Source organism: Carcharhinus amblyrhynchos, chromosome 6 (genome assembly GCF_965287045.1).
Source record: "Carcharhinus amblyrhynchos chromosome 6, sCarAmb.v2.hapA, whole genome shotgun sequence".
NCBI classification, from domain to species: domain Eukaryota; kingdom Metazoa; phylum Chordata; class Chondrichthyes; order Carcharhiniformes; family Carcharhinidae; genus Carcharhinus; species Carcharhinus amblyrhynchos.
This window is the reverse complement of record NC_137329.1, coordinates 21909252-21929567: the sequence shown is the minus strand read 5'-3', so window position 1 is coordinate 21929567 and position 20316 is coordinate 21909252. Positions and strand designations below refer to the sequence as shown.

The window sequence follows — 20316 nt, the reverse complement described above, 5'->3', positions numbered from 1 at the left end:
TGACTCAATGTAACATTAGCGACCTTTTTCTCTCCTCAGTCACCCAACGGTACTAATGCCAGAATCACTTTCTTTCTCTGGGGGGTCATGTTGCAGTGCTAATAAACCAAGCATCCACTAATTGTTTTTCATTGTGCTCGCAACTGACCCAGTGCTGACTATTGTTACAGAGCACTACCCCAATACGCAGCCTGCTCGTGACTCCCCACCCCCACCCTATTGTTGGCACACAATATCAGTGGATGAATAGAAGTCTTTACATCCACAAGTGAGAAAGAAGTCAGAGAAAACAGGGGAAATACTGCGGATGCTGGAAATCTGAAATACAATCAGAAAATGCTGGAAAACTGTCAGCTGGTCAGGTAGCTTCTGTTGTGTGTGTGTGTGTGTGTGTGTGTGTGTGTGTGTGTGTGTGTGTGTGTGTGTGTGTGTGTGTGTGTGTGTGTGTGTGTGTGTGTGTGTGTGTGTGTGTGTGTGTGTGAGTGAGAGAAACAGTTAACCTTTCAGTTCAATGGCTTTCATTAGAACTGGGGCCGTGTTAAGGGATTGAATATAGCATGTACAGAGAAGGTGGGGGGGAGGAAGGAAAGAACAAAGGGAGGCACAGTGGTTAACACTGCTGCCTCACAGGGACCCAGGTTCGATTCTGGCCTCGGCTCACTGTGTGGAGTTTGCACGTTCTCCCCATGTCTGCATGGATTTCCTCTGGGTGCTCCCACATTCCAAAGATGTACAGGTTAGGTTGATTGATTATGCTAAATTGCTCTTCGTGTCGGGAGGAGATAGATCCTGGGTGTGATTGGCTGGAGGGAGTGCAGAGGAGGTTTACTAGGCTGATACCGGAGTTGAGGGGGTTGAGCTATGAGGAGAGGCTGAATAAACTGGGCTTGTACTCGTTAGAGTTTAGAAGAATGAGGGGAGATCTCATTGAGACGTATAAGATGATGAATGGGATGGATAGGATAGAGGTGGAGAGACTCTTCCCGCTCAAAAAAGACAGTAGGACTAGGGGGCACAGCCTCAAGATAAGGGGGAGGCGGTTTAGAACGGAGTTGAGGAGGAACTTCTTCACTCAAAGGGTGGTGAATCTCTGGAATTCTCTGCCCGTTGAAGTGGTGGAGGCTGCCTCGCTAAATATTTTTAAGACGCGGGTTGATGGGTTCTTGATAAGAGAGGGGATTAAGGGTTATGGGGAGAGGGCGGGAATGTGGAACTGAGCCACGACAGATCAGCCATGATCTTATTGAATGGCGGGGCAGGCTCGAACGGCTAGATGGCCTACTCCTGCTCCTATTTCTTATGTTCTTATGTTCTTATGTGTTGGTGCAGGCTCAATGGGCCAAATGGTGTCCTTTTGCGCTGTAGGATTTCTATGATTCTATGAAAGACCTGAGATTGGCTGTAAAGTGGGAGTAATTAATCAATGAAAGGGATGATGGTGCAAGGCCAGAGGATATAGTGAGCGTTTAAGTGAAGGAACAGTAGACGGGTACAGTGATGGTACATAAATGATTACAATTAGAGAGTCAGCAGTTCCTAATTTGTTCAGTTTTTAATGGGTTTATTTTTCCCCTTAGAAATGCTCACAACATAAGGGGATAATTTTGTACGATGGTGAAAAGGGTTTTGATTGTTAGTTGAACTCGGTGTCCCAGTTTGGGAATAGGCTGATGCAGTAAATTGTAAATTCTTTGCGATCGCACAGCCCGGGGCTAAAATAACCCAGTGCTTATTCCAGCAATTTATTCCACATTCAGCAGTGAAATGCTGAGGCAGATGAAATGTCATCTGGGGATAAAAGGGCCCGATAGCCATGCGAGGCTGCGTCTGATTTTGTTTATTGTGTGCCCCTCTCTCATTATTTACTTTCAGTTTAACCAGGGTTTCTGTACCAATCCCACCCGACCATCCTGGGGATTTGCCCGGAAGGTGACCGTGCTGCCTAGTTTTTAAGCTTTGGATGGATGTATTTGGCAACAACAGGGGTATCATCAGGTCATTATGGCACAAAAGGAGACCATTCAGCCCATCGAGCTCATGCCAGCTCGGGACTGGATGTAGAGTTAGTCCCATTCTCCTATTCTGTCCCTGTAGTCCCTCAAGCGCCCATCCAATTGCTTCTCAAATCATCGATCGACGCTGCTTCCTCCATCCGCGAAGGCAGCAAGCTCCAGATCTTTGCTAATTGCTGCTTAAAATAATTCTTCCTTACATTCTGCAGCATCCCTTGTCCAAAATCTGTGTCTGCCAGCCCTTGTACTCTCAGCTGATTGCGATAGATTTTCTGTTCCCTCCTCACCCTAAACCTGCCATAATCTTGTACATCTCTATCAGATATCTTCTCTGCTCCAAGGAGAACAATGTCACCTCTTCCATCCTCAGCCTGTAACTGGAAATCCTCATTGAACCATCCAGATCAATCTCCTCTGTACTCCTGTCCATTACTGGAGATAGTGAATCCTGGTCAACAGCCTGTCAGTTAAAACCTGGTGAGCCTTGTGCCAGAGAGTGCACGAGTTCCTCTCTGGGCACCCTTTGCCCACTTGATAACCCACCCCTCCCAAGTTCCTCTCTTATCCTTCCAAACATGCCCCCCCCACCCCACAACTCCCCTCAACCCCTTAATGGGACATGCCAGTTTCATGTAAAAGTTTATTTATTAGTCACAAGTAAGGCTTACATTAACACTGCAATGAAGTTCCTGTGAAATTTCCCTTCCGTTTCACCTTCCATCCTGGCTCGAAAGTTGAACGCATTCCTCTTGAACTTGCTGCAGTCCCAGCAGTGGCCAACACTCATGGGGGCGCTGCTGGTGCATAAGTGCTGCCGGCCACCCCAATTGGGTGGTAACTCCCTGAGGTGGGAATACTTGGTTGGGGGGGGCGGTGGGCGTCTCACCCCTCACCAATTAAAGGATGGTTGGTCTTTTAATGGCTAAAGGGACGAATAGACAAGGTGGAGGTGGGATCATCCCCACCAAACCACACCCCTTCCCCAACACTGCCAGCATAAAATTCAGCTAATTCTAAGATGCAAATGTGCCATACAACAAAGTTAGCTTTGTTTTTTTATACATGCTGAGCATGTTCATCCTTCCTCCATTACAAATGAGAAAGCATTATTGATGTCCAATTTATGTATTCAGACTCACATTATTGTAAATGAGGGATATAAACAGAACAATGTTCATTATAATCTGTATATACAAGTGCCCCACAGTGGGTTGCCTCTATCTACACTTACAATAAACAGTGTTATGCTGTAGATGCCACATCTGCACCAGCTCCAAACACCAATTTACACTACGATCCCGTGAAATGTCAAATGTTAATTTCTGTTAAATGATTGTCGATCCAAAGATAGCTGAATGTTAGGACCTGTTAAGATACTGCATGCTGTGAATAAATAATATTGCTTCTTACAATATTAGGCTCATTTCATATATACACCACCAGTGTTTTTAAAATGCTAGGGAATTGCCCATGGTGTATCCTCTGACTGCACTTAGATGTTAATAGTTTTTTTTAGTTAAAAACACTTTTTGTTTATTAAACACCGTAATGAAGTTACTGTGAAAATCCCAGAGCGCCTGTTTGGGTGCACTGAGGGAAAATTTAGCACAGCCAATGCATCTAACCAGCACATGATTGAGGAAGAGTGGCGAGCTGGGGGGATGGTTGTGGCTGTAAATGTGCAAATGCAGCCGTAGTGCCGCAGCACGTCTTTCAGACAGAGAAAACCCACGCAGACACGGGGAGAATGTGCAGACTCTGCACAGACACGGTGACCCAAGCTGGGAATTGAACCCAGGCCCCTGGCGCTGTGAGGCAGCAGTGCTAACCATTGTGCCGCCCCTGCTCACCTTAAAGCAGAAATGACTTCTTTAATTGGAATTAAATGAAACCGAGGTTGATTGTAAAAATTCATCTGGTTCACTAATATCCTTTAGGGAAGGGAATCTGCTGTCCTGACCTACATGTGACTCCAGAACCACAGCAATGTGGTTGACTTTTAAAATGCCCTTTGAAGTGGCCTAGCAAGCCATTCCATTCAAGGGTAATTCGAGATGGGCAATGTATGCTGGCCCAGCCAGCGACACCCACATCCCATGAATGAATTAAAAAAATCATGATAATTCTCTTTCTACCAGATATATGTCTCATTGAACTGAAAGCAAACGGATTCTCTCGATTAGCAGATGCACAGTGGTTAGCGCTGCTGCCTCATAGCACCAGCGAGCTGGGTTCAGTTCCAGCCTTGGGTGACCGCGTGGAGTTTCAATGTTCTTCCTGTGTCAGCTTGTGTTTCCTCCCACTGTCCAAAAATGTGCAGGTTATGTGGATTGGCCCTGCCAAATTGCCCCTCAGTGTCACAAGATGCCTAGGTTAGATGGATTAGATATGATTAGGTTACAGGGATTGGGGGGGAGGGGCGCGTGGGTTTGGGTAAGATGCTCGATTAGAGAGCTGGTGCAGACTGGATGGGCTGAATGGCCCGTTCTGTGCCGTAGGGATTTTATGATTCTATAAGTGCAGCTCCAACGAAGCTGGACAGTATCCAGGACAAAGCAGTGCACTTGCTCACGAATACATCCACCACTTCAATCATCCACTCCCACATTGCAGCAACTCCTCCTTCATCAAGCCCTCTGCTTCTACAGCAGCTTTCAAAGAGCAGCATCCCAGAAGAGCAAAGGCAGTTGATGTATGGGAAGGCCACCGTCTGCAAGTTCCCCTCTGAGCCACACTCCTGGTATAAACTATATCGCTGTTCCTTCACTGTTGCTGGGTCAAAGCCCTAGAGCATCCTTCCCCTAACAGCACTGTGGGCATATCTGCACATTTACAGATTGCAGCGTTCAAGAAAACAGTACACCAGCCTCTTCCCAAAGGAAATTGGGGATGGATAATAAATTCTGGCCATGCTAATGACACGCACAACTCTCAAATATAAGATCGTGAATGGACTGAATAAAGAAATAAACTTGTATTCATTCAAACTGAATGAGAAACAATGTTTTAAATAAATTCTTTACTACTCTGTGGACGATTTAACTGTCACACCTTAACTCACCATTGCAAATCTTAAAATAGTTTACAATACAGAAGGAGGCCATTCGGCTCATCGTCCATTCTAGCCACTCCATCAAAAGCCGCAAAATGTCTGAGACCCGAAGGATCCAGCATTTGAGATTAACAGTAATCCTAACAATCCTCTAATTCCCCCATCCTCCACCCCCATCATCAAATGTATTCAGCGTGAGTTATGAATATAGGAACAACGGCAGCCAGGAAAAAGCACTCTGGCTCATCCAGCTTTCCCCACACTCTGACATTACATATTATATACTCATCCGCTGTGCAATCTCCTGGGAGAGGTAAAAGGCCAGATAGAAACCCAAACCAACTGGTGAAGGAATCCAGGGATAAAAATGTAGACGCATCTGCGTAGAGAAAGAAACACAGTACATTTCAGGTCTGTGGCCCTTCATTGGAACTGGTGCAAGGTGCAAATATCATAGGCTTTGAGCGAGAGGTGGGTGGGGCAAGGATAAAAGGAAGGCTTGTAGTCTGGTGGAAGACAAAGGGAGTAGAGATTGGTCAAGGAAAGAAATGAAGAAGCATAAAAATGTGCCTGAAACGGCTGACTGCAAGCAACAAATAAGAGAGAAACTGAAATCTGCAAAGAAAACAAAACAAAATGGGGGGAGAGAGTTTACAGTTGGAAATTTTTGATCTCTGTGTTGAGTGCAGAAGGCTGTAAAGTGTCTAACTGAAGTTCTATATAGCTCCAATATGACTTTCCTGCTTTTGTAATCGATACCTTGATTGCTAAAGGCAAGTGTCTCATATTCCTTTATCATCACCCTCCTAATGTGGAAATTAGGTTGTAATTCCAGCTATGGCCAAAGCTTTAATTCACTTTGTTCTGCAAGATTAAGGATGCTCACTTCAAATACAGGACTATATGGTTGCTGGAGCTTGTGAAACTATGATTAAAAGCAATTAAAAACTTCAGGTGCTGTTGTGGAAAATTCAGTTACAATAACAACAAGGCAACTGTCAGCAAATATGTAAACAAGGCCTTCAGTGAGGCCAGCGCTTGCTTATTCAGGATAAGTGATTAATCTAAACCTTGTTTCAGTTTCATAAACACCGTGTCCCCAGCCTTGGCCACAGGGTGAAAATAAGACCCATTCAATATCAAAATTTCAAAGAGCAAGATACGATGAACTATCACTGCTATGTTGTCTGTATGAATTGGGAGGACACATTGCAATGCTTTGCTTTGTATTATATTCTCACTTGTGCACAAGTAATTAAAGCTTGGAAGTTTATATACTCTTAGTGCCTAATGTTGTTTGTATCCAGATTGACAACACTATCTTCAAACATCTCAAGGTCCCTTTGTTCCACAGAACTTCCTAGTGTCATGCCATTCATTGAATACTTCTTTATCAAATTACTCCTTCCAAAGTATATCACCACACACTTTTCAGGGTTAAATTCCACCTGCCACTTATCTGCCCATTTGATCACCCTGTCTCTATCTTCTTGTAGCCCACACCTTGCTCAAAAGGAATTCAGCAAATCGACATCTTCCCTGTGAGCCACTAGCTTGTTCCACAGACACACTTCCCTCTAGGGAACAGAACCATCTCCATTTACTATGATGTGGAGATGCTGGTGTTGGACTCGGGTAAATACAGAGTCTCACAATACCAGGTTAAAGTCCAACAGGTTTATTTGGTAGCAAAAGCCAGCGCTCCGAAAGTTAGTGGCTTTTGTTACCAAATAAACCTGTTGGACTTGAACCTGGTATTGTGAGACTTCTTACTGTGTTCTCCCTTTATTAGTCAGCATCATTATAAACAGATTATCTGGCATGAACACATTGCTGTGTGCAAACTGGTTATTGCATTTCCTACAGCTACATTTCAAAAAGCACATAGATGATAAAATGCTTTAGAACGCCTGGAGGTTGCGAAAAGAGCTATATAAATGCAAGTCTTTTTTTCTTTACAATGTCTCACTTGTACTCTCATTATATAATGTTGAGAGAGAAGATAACCCAGCCGATGGTATTTTCCTGTCCTGAACTGTAGTGGGCGGGACACAAACCGTGTAAAGGTCCATTGACCTCGAGTGGGATTTTCCAGTCCTGGGGCAAGTGCAGCCAGAAAATCCCGCCCAGAGTCTCTGATATCTTGTGTAACCCAAACAGTTACTGTATGGAAGTGACTGTGGGTGACGTCATTCTATGGTCTTATTAAAATTAGACTGAAACTCCTGTTAAAGTGACGGAGAAGCATTTGACACCAGCCTGCCAAATGTTCATAAAGTAGCCTGACGTATGAAATACGAATTTAGGAGTAGAAATAGGCCATTCAGCCCATCGAATTTACTCTTCCATTTAGTAAGACCACGGCTGATCTGATAGTGGCCTCTATGTTCCTGTCTATCCCCTACACACTTTGATTGCCTCATTAGTCAAGAATCTAATGCAGCCTTAGAAATGTTCAGTGATCCTGTCTACGCTGCTCTCTGGAGGAAAGATTTCCACAGATCATCGACCCTCTGAAGACCCTCAGCTCTATCTTAAATAGGAGACCCTCTTGGGCTGGATTTTGTGTGCTCGCACCAGGTGTACTTTGTTGGGGGGACAGGCAAAACATGGCAGGTGCCCATCCCACCACCTTTCTGCCCCACCCCTGAGCTCACCCCCATGAAACGATAGGTGGGCAAGTGAGGAAACTCACCTGCCATATCTAAATGAACAATAAGGAGCAATTGAACTTGATAAGAAATCAATTGACCCTACAATACACCGTCTGTGTCACAATGTGGTGGGAGTGGGCAGACTGTTCCTTTAAAACTTTATCAAAGGGCTGGAAGGAAAGGGTCCACCTTCAGGTGGTGCCCTTTGGGGGCAAACCACCCTCCCCCCCCCCCCCCAACTAAGATCGGAATCTCTTTTCTTCCTACCTGCTGCTCTGTAAAACTAACCACTACTGCCCTCCTCCCAAAGCCTCCATGGCCAATACCCCACACTTGCCTTGCTTTGCGATCCATCGTGCCTCCTTCGTGGACCTGGTTGTACCCTGGCAGTGCCCACAGATGTGCTCTTGGTGTTGTCAGAACTGCCGGAGCTGCCAGCCAGACAGTGAGGGGTGGAGGACCCTCTGTTTAGGCTTGTTTAGCTGGCCTGTAGACTCTCCCCTAGTTCTGGACTTCCCCAACATCAGGAACATTCCCCCCATATCTAGCCTTTCCAGTCCTATCAGGATTTTACATGTTTCAAGGAGATTGTCTCTCATTCTTCTAAATTCAGTGAATACAAGCCCAGTCGATCCAGTCTCTCTTCATATGTCAGTCCTGTCAGTCTTGGGCGACAGTGGTTAGCACTGCTGCTTTACAGCATCAGGGACCAGGGTTCGCATTCCCGGCTTGGGTCACTGTCTGTGTGGAGTTTGCACATTCTCCCCATGTCTACGTGGATTTCCTCTGGGTGCTCTGGTTTCCTCCCACAGTCTGAAAGATGATGCTGGTTAGGTGCATTGACCTGAACAGGCGCCGGAGTGTGGCGACTAGGGGAATTTCTCAGTAATTTAATCGCAGTGTTAATGTAAGCCTTACTTGTGACTAATAAATAAACTTTAATTTTAAAATCATAGGATGCTGTGTCTGGGGGGAAGTGAGCTGGCATCCAGTGAGCAGATAGATGAGGGCAGTGCAGTTGATGTCGTCTACGTGGACTTTAGCAAAGTCTTTGACAAGGTACTGCATGGTAGGTTGCTGTATAAGATTAAATCTCCCGGGATCCAGGGTGAGATATCTAAATGGATACAAAATTGGCTCCTTGACAGAAGCCAGAGGGTTGTTTTTCAAACTGGAGGTCTGTGATCAGCAGTGTGCCTCAATGATCAGTGTTGGGTCCGCTGTTATTTGTCACTTATATTAATGATTTGGATGAGAATATAAGAGGCATGATTAGTAAGTTTGCAGATAACACCAAAATTGGTAGCATAGTGGACAGTGAAGAAAGTTATCTCCGAATACAATGGGATCTTGATCAATTGGGCCAGTGGGCTGACGAATGGCAGATGACGTTTAAATTAGACAAATGCGAGGTGATGCATTTTGGTAGATTGAACCAGGGCAGTACTAACTCAGTTTATGGTAGGGCATTGGGGAGAGTTACAGAACAAAAAGATCTAGGGGTACATGTTCATAGCTCCTTGAAAGTGGAGTCACAGGTGGACAGAGTGGTGAAGAAGGCATTCAGCATGCTTGGTTTCATTGGTCAGAACATTGAATACAGGAGTTGGGATGTTTTGTTTTGAAATTGTACGAGACATTGATAAGACCACACTTGGAATACCATGCGCAGTTTTGGTCATCCTATTATAAAAAGGATATTATTAAACTAGAAAGAGTGCAGAAAAGATTTACTAGGATGCTACCGGGACTTGATGGTTTGAGTTAGAAGGATAGACTGGAACCTTTTTCTCTGGGGTGTAGGAGGCTGAGGGGTGAGCTTATAGAGGTCTACAAAATAATGAGGAGTATAGATCAGTTAGATAGTCAATATCTTTTCCCGAAGGTAGGGGAGTCTAAAACTAGAGAGCATAGGTTTAAGGTGAGAGGGGAGAGATACAAAAGTTTCCAGAGGGGCAACTTTTTCGTACAGAGGGTGGTGAGTGTCTGGAACAAGCTGCCAGAGGTAGTAGTAGAAGAGACGGGTACAATTTTGTCTTTCAAAAAGCATTTAGATAGTTACATGGATAAGATGGGTATAGAGGGATATGGGCCAAGCGCAGGCAATTGGGATTAGCTTAGGGGTTTAAAAAAAGAAGTTGGGCCAAAGGGCCTGTATCCATGTTGTAAACCTATATGACTCTGAGTCAGCTACATGCTGCCTTTTACTTCCGAGGATGGGGGTTGAGGTACTTGATCTGCCCGTCTGTTTGCCCATTTCCCCACATAATATACAGCCCCTTATTTTTAAATGTCTTTTTTAGTTCTGCCCCTTCCACAAGGGAAACATCTCTTTCAGCACAGAAGTGACAGTAATTTCTACCCTGTATATCTGTGGAACAGACATTTATTTCACAAGTTATCATTCCAGGACCTATAATTATTCGATTTATGCTTTGAGGAAAGAGCTAGCGGGATGTCTGGTCTCCTGCAGAATATGTGTGGGATATTTAATGGCTTTCTTAGTGCTGTAGTAACTGTAAATGATCCATAAACAGTTCCAGTCACACAATATTCCCCAAACTGAGAAACCATTCTGAACCTGTGCCCAACGCTGACCCATCAAGATCAATAAAGGATGGACCAGTCCTGTTTTGCCAGAGACAGCTGTAGAAAGGGATGATCTAATGCAGCAATGAATGAGATAATGAATTTCAATGGGGCATTGAGAGTTTAGCAGAGCGTGTGTGCGCGCGTGCCTGTGTGTATGTGTGTGTGACTGAGTGCAAGAGTTAAGCTGCATTGTTTCTGCCAGAGTCCCATTTCCGACCCTTTGCCTGCCTGTTGTAACGGATTAGAAGATGATCTTTACGTGGGGGAAGCGAATTACAGCTGAACTCTGGATTTTAAACTGAAGGTACGTGGCGATGGGCTTGCACTGTGTGACAGAATCAGACCAGTTACCAGTCTTGTCAGCCAGACTGGTTCCAGATAAGGTGTGGGGGAAATTCCCTGCAAGGCTGGGGACAGAGAGCTCCCGTCGATCTTAGTGGTGAGTTAACGTGTTTTGTTAACGTGTTGCATGGTGACACAGTGGTTAGCACTGCTCTTTCACAGTGCCAGGGACCTGGGTTCAATCCCTGGCTTGGTTCACTGTCTGTGTGGAGTTTACATGTTCTCCCCATGTCTGCATGGATTTCCTCCAGTTTTCTCCCTCGAATTAACCGCCCGGGTCTGACCCTGAGGATTTCTGGCCATTGCCTCCTGATGTTAATTCCTGTTTTAGTTCCTGTTCCTTGAGTTGAGGAGGAATTTCTTCATACAAAGGGTTGTGAATCTGTGGAATTCCCTGCCCAGTGAAGCAGTTGAGGCTACTTCATTGAATATTTTTAAGGCAAGGATAGATAAATTTTTGAACAGTAAAGGAATTAAGGGTTATGGTGAACGGGCGAGTAAGTGGAGCTGAGTCCACAAAAAGATCAGCCTTGATCTTATTGAACAGCAGAGCAGGCTCGAGGGGCCAGATGGCCTACTCCTAGTTCTTATGTTCTATCTCTTCACCACCTCCACCACACTCCCCAAATCACACCCCCTATCACACACACACCTCCACCCCCCAAAAACAACCAGGTTGTCAATCAGCCCAGTTCTCAGGTGGGAGTCAGCAAAGTTTTTATTTATTAATGTCACAAGTAGGCTTACATGAATGCTACAATGAAGTTACTGTGAAAATCCCCTAGTTGCTACACTCTGGCGCCTGTTCAGATACACTGAGGGAGAATTTAGCATGGCCAATGCACCTAACCAGCTCATGATTGAGGAGGAATGGAGAGGGGGGGTGCTGGGGGATGGTTGCGTTTATGGTGGAGGTATCTGTTAACAATCAGAGGAGGAGAGGGGGGTGGGTATCTGGTTGTAATTGAGGGATGAGGGTTTGTGGCAGGAGACAGATTTGTCAGCTCCCCTTGGAACCGCAAGGAGTGATAAGGAGGTGCAGTTTAGCCCTGTTACAAGACCAAGGCTTCCTGATGCAACATGTTGCATTCCTACTGTCCTGACCCACAGACAAAGGCATTATAAACTTACCATTTGGACCTCTTCTGGCCTTAGGTTTGGCTCCAGACAGGTTTTGCCAGCTGAATGGTATTATTGCTAGGCTATTAATCCAGAAACTCAGTCAATGTTCTGGGGACCCGGGTTCGAACCCTGGCAGCTGGTAGAATCTGAATTCAACAAAAAATATCTGGAATTAAGAATCTACTGATGATCATGAAATCATGGTTGATTTGTTGGAAAATCCCATCAGATTCATTAATGCCCTTTAGGGAAGGAAATCTGGTGTCCTTACCTGCTCTGGCCTACATGTGACTCCAGAGCCACAGCAATGTGGCTGACTGTCAACTGCCCTCTGAAATAGCCTAGCAAGCCACTCAGTTCAAGGGCAACTAGGGATGGGTAATAAATGCTGGCCAGCCAGTGAGGCCCATGTCCCATCAGTGAATTAAAAATCACCCTCTGTTTCCCCTTTGACCCTTTCTCCCTCTGCCCCTACCTGCCTCCCCTCTTCCCACATCCCCTCTCCTCCTTCACCAAACCTTTCCCTGACTCATGCCTCAACTCGGAATTGCAGATTGGTCCCAGGTGACGTCAAGTGACCGGACCTCCCTATTTAAAACCCAGCCCCTGTTTCTTTCTTCTCTACCTGCCTGTGTTAATTATGTATTAGTTGTGTTCAATTATGTGGAGGTGGGGGATATTGGCTATCTAGCTGATGTATGCCCCTCATTATTTCATAGGTTTCTATAAGATTACCCCTCAGCCTCCTACGCTCCAGAGAAAAAAGTCCCAGCCTACCCAGCCTCTCCTTATAACTCAAACCATCAAGTCCCGGTAGCATCCTAGTAAATCTTTTCTGTACTTTTTCTAGCTTAATAAAGCACCTTGTCAACTTTCACTAGACTAGGGCGGCACGATAACACTGCTGCTTTACAGCACCAGGGACCCGGATTCGATTCCCGGCTTGGGTCACTGTCTGTGTGGAGTTTGCACATTCTCCCCGTGGGTGCGTGAGTTTCCTGTGGGTGCTCCGGTTCCCTCCCACATTCCGAAAAACATGCTGGTTAGGTGCATTGACCTGAACAGGTGGCGGACTATGGCGACTAGGGGAATTTCACATGACTTAATTGCAGTGTTAATGTAAGCCTTACTTGTGACTAATAACTCAACTTTTTTAAAAAACTGACTAGGGTAACACTATCAAGAACAACAAGTTACATTTATATAGCACCCTTTTAATGTAATCAAATGTCCCGAGGCTTTACAGGACTTACTAGGCTGTTTGGGCCTTCATTTGTTAACACTTTCTATAACATTTTTCACTGAGCCAGATAAGGAGATATTTGGATAAGCAGCCAAAACTTGGTCAAGGAACAGTTTTAAGGATGATGTTAAAGATGAGATAGCGAGATATATCAACATTTAGACACTGGCGGCTCACAGGATAATCATTTTAATGCAGCAAATTGTTTTGAGTGAATCAGAGAATCCCAACAGTACAGAATGAGGCCATTCAGCCGACTGAGTCTGCTCTGAGTCTCTGACAGAGTATCTGACCTAGGACCCCCCCACCTCTCCCGCTGCATTATCCCCATTACATCACACATGGTAAATCTATCTGATCTTTGGATCTTTGGACACTAAAGGCCTATTTAGAATGGCCAATCCCTCTCACCTGCCCTTCTTTGGACTGGAGCACCCAGAGGAAACCCACGCAGACACGGGGAGAACGTGCAAACTCCACACAGACAACGACTCAAGCCGGGAATCGAACCTGAGTCTCTGGCGCTGTGAGGCAGCAGCGTTAACCACCGTGCCACCATCTTCGCCAATGTTTTGGCTGAGAAAGGCAGATTGAATAATAACTTCCAAACTGAAATAGAATAAATGCTCAAAGGAAAGGAAGCGCAGGGTCTAGGAGAAAGGCAGAGGACTGGGACTAATTGGTCAGCTCTAAGAGCTGGTCAAGGCACGATGAGCTGGAATAGCCTTCTCCACAATCCGGTGATCTGATTTTAGGATGATCCTGCTGTCCTGCTATTTTTAAACCCTATGTGTATGGCTCATTAAATAGTCAAAGTCAATCATCTCTTGACCTGCTGAGAGGCTGTGGCTGGAAGAAATCTCCTGGCTCCCTTCCTCGAGCTGTCCTTTGCCCCGTGGTTGAGGCCTAATTGGCAATGTCTGAGCCTCTGAAATTAGCATTTGCTTCGACTGAACCAAATAATCACGGCTGACAGCTGGAACGCATGTTTTTTTTATTTGTCTGTTCCTCTCCTGGAAGCGGCGTCTGAGTGACTCACAACGCCATCTGCTCCTTACCACTTTAGCTGGGTGCCCTCGTCCCTATGTCCAGACAACACAAGTAGTCAGGCTACACGGGGAAGCAGCAGCCCATCCAGTCAAGCCTGGTCCGGCATGGGAATCTAGTAAGTTTGAAGTTTATTTAGTGTCACAAGTAGGCTTACATTAACATTGCAATGAAGTTACTGTGAAAATCCCCGAGTCACTATGCTCCGGTGCAAGTTCGGATACATTGAGAGGGAATTTAGCATGGCCAATGCACCGAACCAGCACATCTCGGACTGTGGGAGGAAACTGGAGCACCTGGAGGAAACCCATGCAGACACAGGGAGAATGTGCAAACATACAGTGACCCATGCAGGGAATCGAATCCAGGTCCCTGGGCACTGTGAGGCAGCAGTGCTAACCACTGTGCCACGTGCTGCCCCACTGTGCCATGCAGGAGAGGGACTTGGAGCTGATCTTTATTTTCAGTCCTCAAAGTCTCAGGACCATCGAAGGTCAATTGTAATGTGTACAGCAGTCTTGACAGTGATCAGCCGAGTCTTTTCGCATGGTGATGCGGGATTAGACATTTTAATTTCCCTGTATCAATCTGGCCGCTCTGATGCACTGTTTCACCATTCACAACCCCACTTAACCACCTCTCTCTCTTGCTCCTTCTATCCTAGTTACCCCCAGGAGTCAGCCATGAGTGCTTAAAAACAGCTTATATTTCTCCACTGAAATTATTCCATTGAAGTGATTGTACTTAAAAAAGACTCAAAACAAATAGGCAGCAAATAAGGAATTACTCAGCAAGTTGGAAGACACTTAAGATAATTAGTCTGCCTTATAATTAATCCTACACTAGATTATAATTAATTCTTCCTTTGGTTTAAAAATAATATTATAGAGTCATAGAGTCATAAAGGTTGACAGCATGGAAGCAGGCTCTTTGGCCCAATTTGTCCATACCGCCTCCTTTTTTAACCCCTAGGCTAGTCCCAATTGCCCGCATTTGACCCATATCCCTCTCTACCCATCTCACCCATGTGACTGTCTAAGCTCTTTTTAAAAGACAACATTGTACCTGCTTCTACTACTGCTCCTGGCAGCTTGTTCCAGACACTCACCACCGTCTGTGTGAAAAAATTGCCCCTCTGGACACTTTTGTGTCTGTCTCCTCTCACTTTAAACCTATGCTCTCGAGTTTTAGACTCCCCTACCTTTGGGAAGAGATATTGACTATCTAGCTGATCTGTGCCCTTCATTGTTTCATAGACCTCTATAAGATCACTCCTCAGCCTCCTACGCTCCGGAGAAAAGAGTTCCAGTCTATCCAGCCTCACCTTATAACTCAAACCATCAGGTCCCAGGGGCATCCTAGTAAGAGTTCCAGGAGCATCCTAGTAAAACAACAAGGTACAACACATGGACCTTCTTGGCAGGCAGAGGTTTTTCTCCCTGTGAAACACACGGGTGGCATTATAAACACATCACCCACCTGCTTTATTCTCAAGAAATTATTAAAGGGCAGGTTTAGTGACCTGAGGAAATGTTCCCTGACTTTTTCGTACTCAGTGACATAACAGAGGTCTCGACCTGAATCTGTGCTGGCAGGAGACTTCATAAATTCAAGTGGCATGTGACACACAGGTTCAAGTAGCAGTAGGTGTAGAGGGGACAAGGGAAATAACTTTTTTACACAGAAGGCGGAGAGTGTCTTGAATTCGCTGCCCAAGTTGGTGGTAGAGGCAGAGACCTTAAACTCTTTTAAAAAGTACTTGGATTGGCATCTTAGTTGCTGTTGGCCACATGGCTAAGGGCTGGGTGCCAGATTAGAAAGGGCATCTGGGTGTCCTCAAGCTAGCATGGACAAGAAGGGATGAATGGCCTCCTTCTGTGCTGTAACTTGTCTATGGTTCTAGATGCTGGCACATATGTGAAGCAACAGCATGTATACAGACGTATATACAATTTTGGGTTTATATAATATATTGGAGATAAAAGGGACATGTTGAAGCGTTTTGTCTTACACTCAATTAGAATGTTTCCAGACAAGACGACTGGAATTTTCCAGCCATTTACACCATCGGGATTCTCAGGTCCTGCTGCAATTTGGCTGAGCACCAAATTCTCCATCCTCGCTTGCAGCAGCAGTGGGTCGCAAAAAGCCGGAAAATTCCAGCCAATATGTTAGTGCCAACAATATTCAAATTCCGTCCTGCCAAACGACTAGAAAAACAATATAATTTTTAACTGGCGCTCTGAATGAAGTAACTTGGGCCTATCAGGACCAAAACTCAAAGGCCTGGTACATTGAGCTTGAAGGTGGTTTTGTCATGACTTCAATCAGGCCGTTGAGATTGGCCTACTGGAGTATGAACTCCCTGATTGATGGGCCAATCGGGGAACCTTTGCCTTGTGGTTAACCGGGAGTGTCAGTTCCTCTGGCACTCTGGATATACACTGCTAACTACTAGCACTCTGTGTGGTATTGTTAGCTGTTGTAAATAGAGGAATTTTGGTGAGGAGACTTCTGCTTCTGAGGTTATCACAGGTTTATAACTATTAAGAAATTTAGCACCTCACAACATAAGGATTGCGAATTTCAGCTCTGAAATAGTTCTTTATTAGCAGTGTTTTGTCTCCAAAATCACACTCCCAGTGCACACGCCCATTTCTGCTGCTATCCATTCCAGGCGCAGAGGGTGATAGTATGCGCTCAGGGAGAATCCACTGCAAATATAGAGAGGAGGCAGATTGTGAGCTCAATCATTGAGATTCTCTCCACCATTGTTGCCTGTACATTGTAAAGGGGAAGTGATGATCTGGTGGTGTTATCATGAGACTATTAATCCAGAAATCCAACTAATTTTCTAGGGACCTGGGTTCAAATCCCGCCACTGCAGATGGTGGGATTTGAATTCAATCAAACAAATCTGGAAAAAGATTCTTCTGATGACCATGAAACCATCGTAGAATGTCGGAAAAACCCATCTGGTTTAGGGAAGGAAATCTGCTGTCCTTACCTGGTCTGGCCTACATGTGACTCCAGAGCAACAGCAACGTGGTTGACTCTCAACTACCTGCAGGCAACTAGGGATGAACTATAAATGCTGGCCAGCCAACAGCACCCATGTCCCATGAACGAATAAAAGAAAATTAAAAATACAGAATTGCCAAAGCTAACATGGAGAACAGTTACAGAGCTCCCACTCATCAAACAAGTCAATGACATCCCCTGTCAGGCACAGGGACTTCAGCATAGATGACCAAGCTGTCAAAGGGGCCTTTCTGAAGATTTGCTTTTTATATGCTCCTTCCCCCTACCCCATATAACTTCTGGGGTCACCCACCACAACTCCTACTGTAGTAGGGAAAGGGATCGCCTAGTGGTATCATTGCTAGATTATTAATCCAGAAACTCAGCTAATGTCCTGAGGACCCGGGTTCGAATCCCACCACAGCAGATGCTGGAATTTGAATTCAATTAAAAATATCTGGAATTAAGAATCAGCTGATGACCATGAAACCATTGTCAATTGTCGGAAAAACACATCTGGTTCACTAATGTCCTTCAGGGAAGGAAGTCTACCTTTCTTACCTGGACTGGCCTACATGTCCAGAGCCAAGCAATGTGGTTGACTCTTCACTGCCCTCCAAGGGCAACTAAGAATGGATGATAAATGCCAGCCAGCCAGCAATGCCCATGAATGAATAAAACAAAAATGTCTGCTCCCCCACAACTGAAAATATGACATTCGTGGCCACAGAAGTTTGTGAGGAAGAAGTTAGAAACTGGTCTCAGTAAAAGAATTGTTGGATTGCCAAAAAAAACACAACTGGTTCAATCATATCTGTTTAGGGAATGAAACCTGCTCTTCTTACCCGGCCTGAGACTGTGTGTGGCTCCAATGCCACGTCAGCATGGCTGAATCTTAATGGACGTCCGACGTGGCTGATAGTGAGCATAGAGCTGTAGTTTCATTAGAAGACCCACCACTATCTTGGGATGAGCAGCTGGTGGGCACCCATTGCTGACCTTGTTGGTGATGCCCATATCCTGAGAGCTAAAAAAAACCAAGCTAAAGTAGGTATGACCAAAAGCTTTGTTAAAGGGGTAACTTTAAAGGAGCGTCTTTAAACCATTCTTTTAACCATTTAAATCATTGATACCAGAGATGAGGGGTTTGTCATATGAAAAGAGATTGAACAGTTTAGGCCTATGTTCTTTGGAATTCAGAGGAATGAGGGGAGATCAAATTGAGGTACATAAGATATATAAGGTATGGATAAAGTAGATCTGGAGTGGATGCTTCCTCTTGTGGGGCATTCTAGGACGAGCGGTCATAGCGTTAGAATAAAGGGTAGCAAATTTAAAACAGAGTTGAGGAGAAACTACTTCTCCCAAAGGCTTATGAATCTGTGGAATTGGCTACCCCAAAGTATGGTAGTTGCTGGGACAGTGAGTAAACTTAAGGAGGAGTAAGACAGATTTTTAATTGGTAAGGGGGTGAAGGGTTATGGGAAGAAGGCAGGAAAATGGGGTTGAGGAGCATATCAGCCATGGTCGAGTGGCGGAGCAAACTCGATGGGCCGAATGGCCTAATTCTGTTTCTATATCCTATGACCTTAGATCTTATAATCTTAAGTAAGAGTTAAATAAAATCACCCATGAAGAGGGAATTATATGATTGTTCTTGAAGTTGCTGAGACAATTTACTAAAATTCCTTTCTCATTGAACTGACCTTCTCTGTGACTATTACCAGCATAGATTTTAAATATTTATTATGGCTTACCAATTTCAAAGCGAATGCACTTTATACATGATTAGAAATGCTGTGTCCAATGAAATATAATGTGAATTGATTATAATACAGACTGGAGATGCAATAATGTTTTCTCCTATCCACATCCTGGAAGCAATGTCTTAGGGAAAGGTTCGATATTTGGTTGGCAGGAAGTGAGGCATGTTTTTGGAAAGATAGTTAAACAAACCGCTCAAAACATTTCCCAACACCTCGCTGAGTAACCATCGGCTTATGTCATCAAAGCACTCAACTGGGTACCAGAGATGCAAAGAATGAGTTGTAAATCCATTTGCGGATACTCAGCATCAGGTTCCCTCTTGTTACTTAGCAACAGCGTAGCCATTGGATGTTAAAAGATGACTCAGTAATAAGGAAAAAAATAAATGATAAACTGCTCTTTGTGCTTCACGTGTTGTAGGAACTTGTATATTAAATCGGCTTCTCACAATGTAAAGACAGCTCGGGTTGCTTAATAGATTTTACAATATACGTTCCTTTTGTCACCAATTGGGATACGTTGCAGATTCATAGAATCTCTACAATGCAGAGGGAGGCCATTTGGCCCATTGGGTTTGCACTGACAACAATCCCACTCGGGCCTATCCCCATGTATTTACCCTGCTAATCCCCCTGACACCAAGGGTCAATTTAGCATGGCCAATCTACCTAACCTGCACATCTTTGGAATGTGGGAGGAAACTGGAGCACCCGGAGGAAGCCCACGCAGACATGGGGAGCATGTGCAAACTCCACGCAGACAGTGACCCGAGGCTGGAATTGAACCCTTGCGGTCCCTTGCACTGTGAGGCAGCAGTGCTAATCATTGTGCCGCCCATTGCACTCTCTTTGGGTTATTTTAAACTAATCCTCTGGAGGCCCTTGAATCAGACTGCAGCTGGGAACCTAAGGAGCTATTTTCAGAAGTGCTCTCACTCACCCATCTTTAGGTCTGTTCTCTCTTTCACCCAATTGCTAATTGTGTCAGAAAGTGGAAGAGGAGGCTGTTAGATTAGAACCTGCAGAGACACTGGCTGGAAAGGTGTCTTGGGAGAGCTGTTAGCAATGATGGATGAAGTGTCACAGCTTTTTTCCATCATAAACCAGTAACAGATACAGAATGCAATGTGCGTCAGATGGAATAAATCCAGGACTGTCAAATGCCGCACAGCTATTGCATAGCAATTCCCCAGAAAGTTGAATTCCTGAGTTTATGAGTCTGCAAAGCAGTTGGTCAAGCATGCCTTAGTTTTTATAGAATGGAGCTAAGTTGATCGTTCTATACCGCTAGCTATGATTGCAACACTGCATTCTGCACTCCCTCCCTTCCTTCTCTATGAACAGTATGCTTTATCTGTATAGTGTGCCAGAAACAATACTTTTCACCATTACATGTGAGAATAATAAATCAAATCAAAATCAAATCAAAAACCATTGTGATTCTATAAGTCTGCCAGCTACCTAA

At 44.8% G+C, this 20316-nt stretch overlaps 1 protein-coding gene across 3 annotated transcripts in view; it reads left to right on the top strand.

Moving 5' to 3' along the window:
* mapk8ip1b (mitogen-activated protein kinase 8 interacting protein 1b) overlaps nt 1-20316 on the top strand; it is a 173190-nt gene that overhangs the window by 83990 nt on the left and 68884 nt on the right. The window contains exon 1 of one of the 3 annotated variants that reach the window (XM_080191560.1): nt 10537-10614. The exons of the other annotated variants lie outside the window; for them this stretch is intronic. The gene's annotated coding sequence lies outside the window, so the exon portion shown is untranslated. Of the gene's footprint in view, nt 1-10536; nt 10615-20316 lie in introns of those variants that run through there. 3 annotated transcript variants of the gene reach the window in all.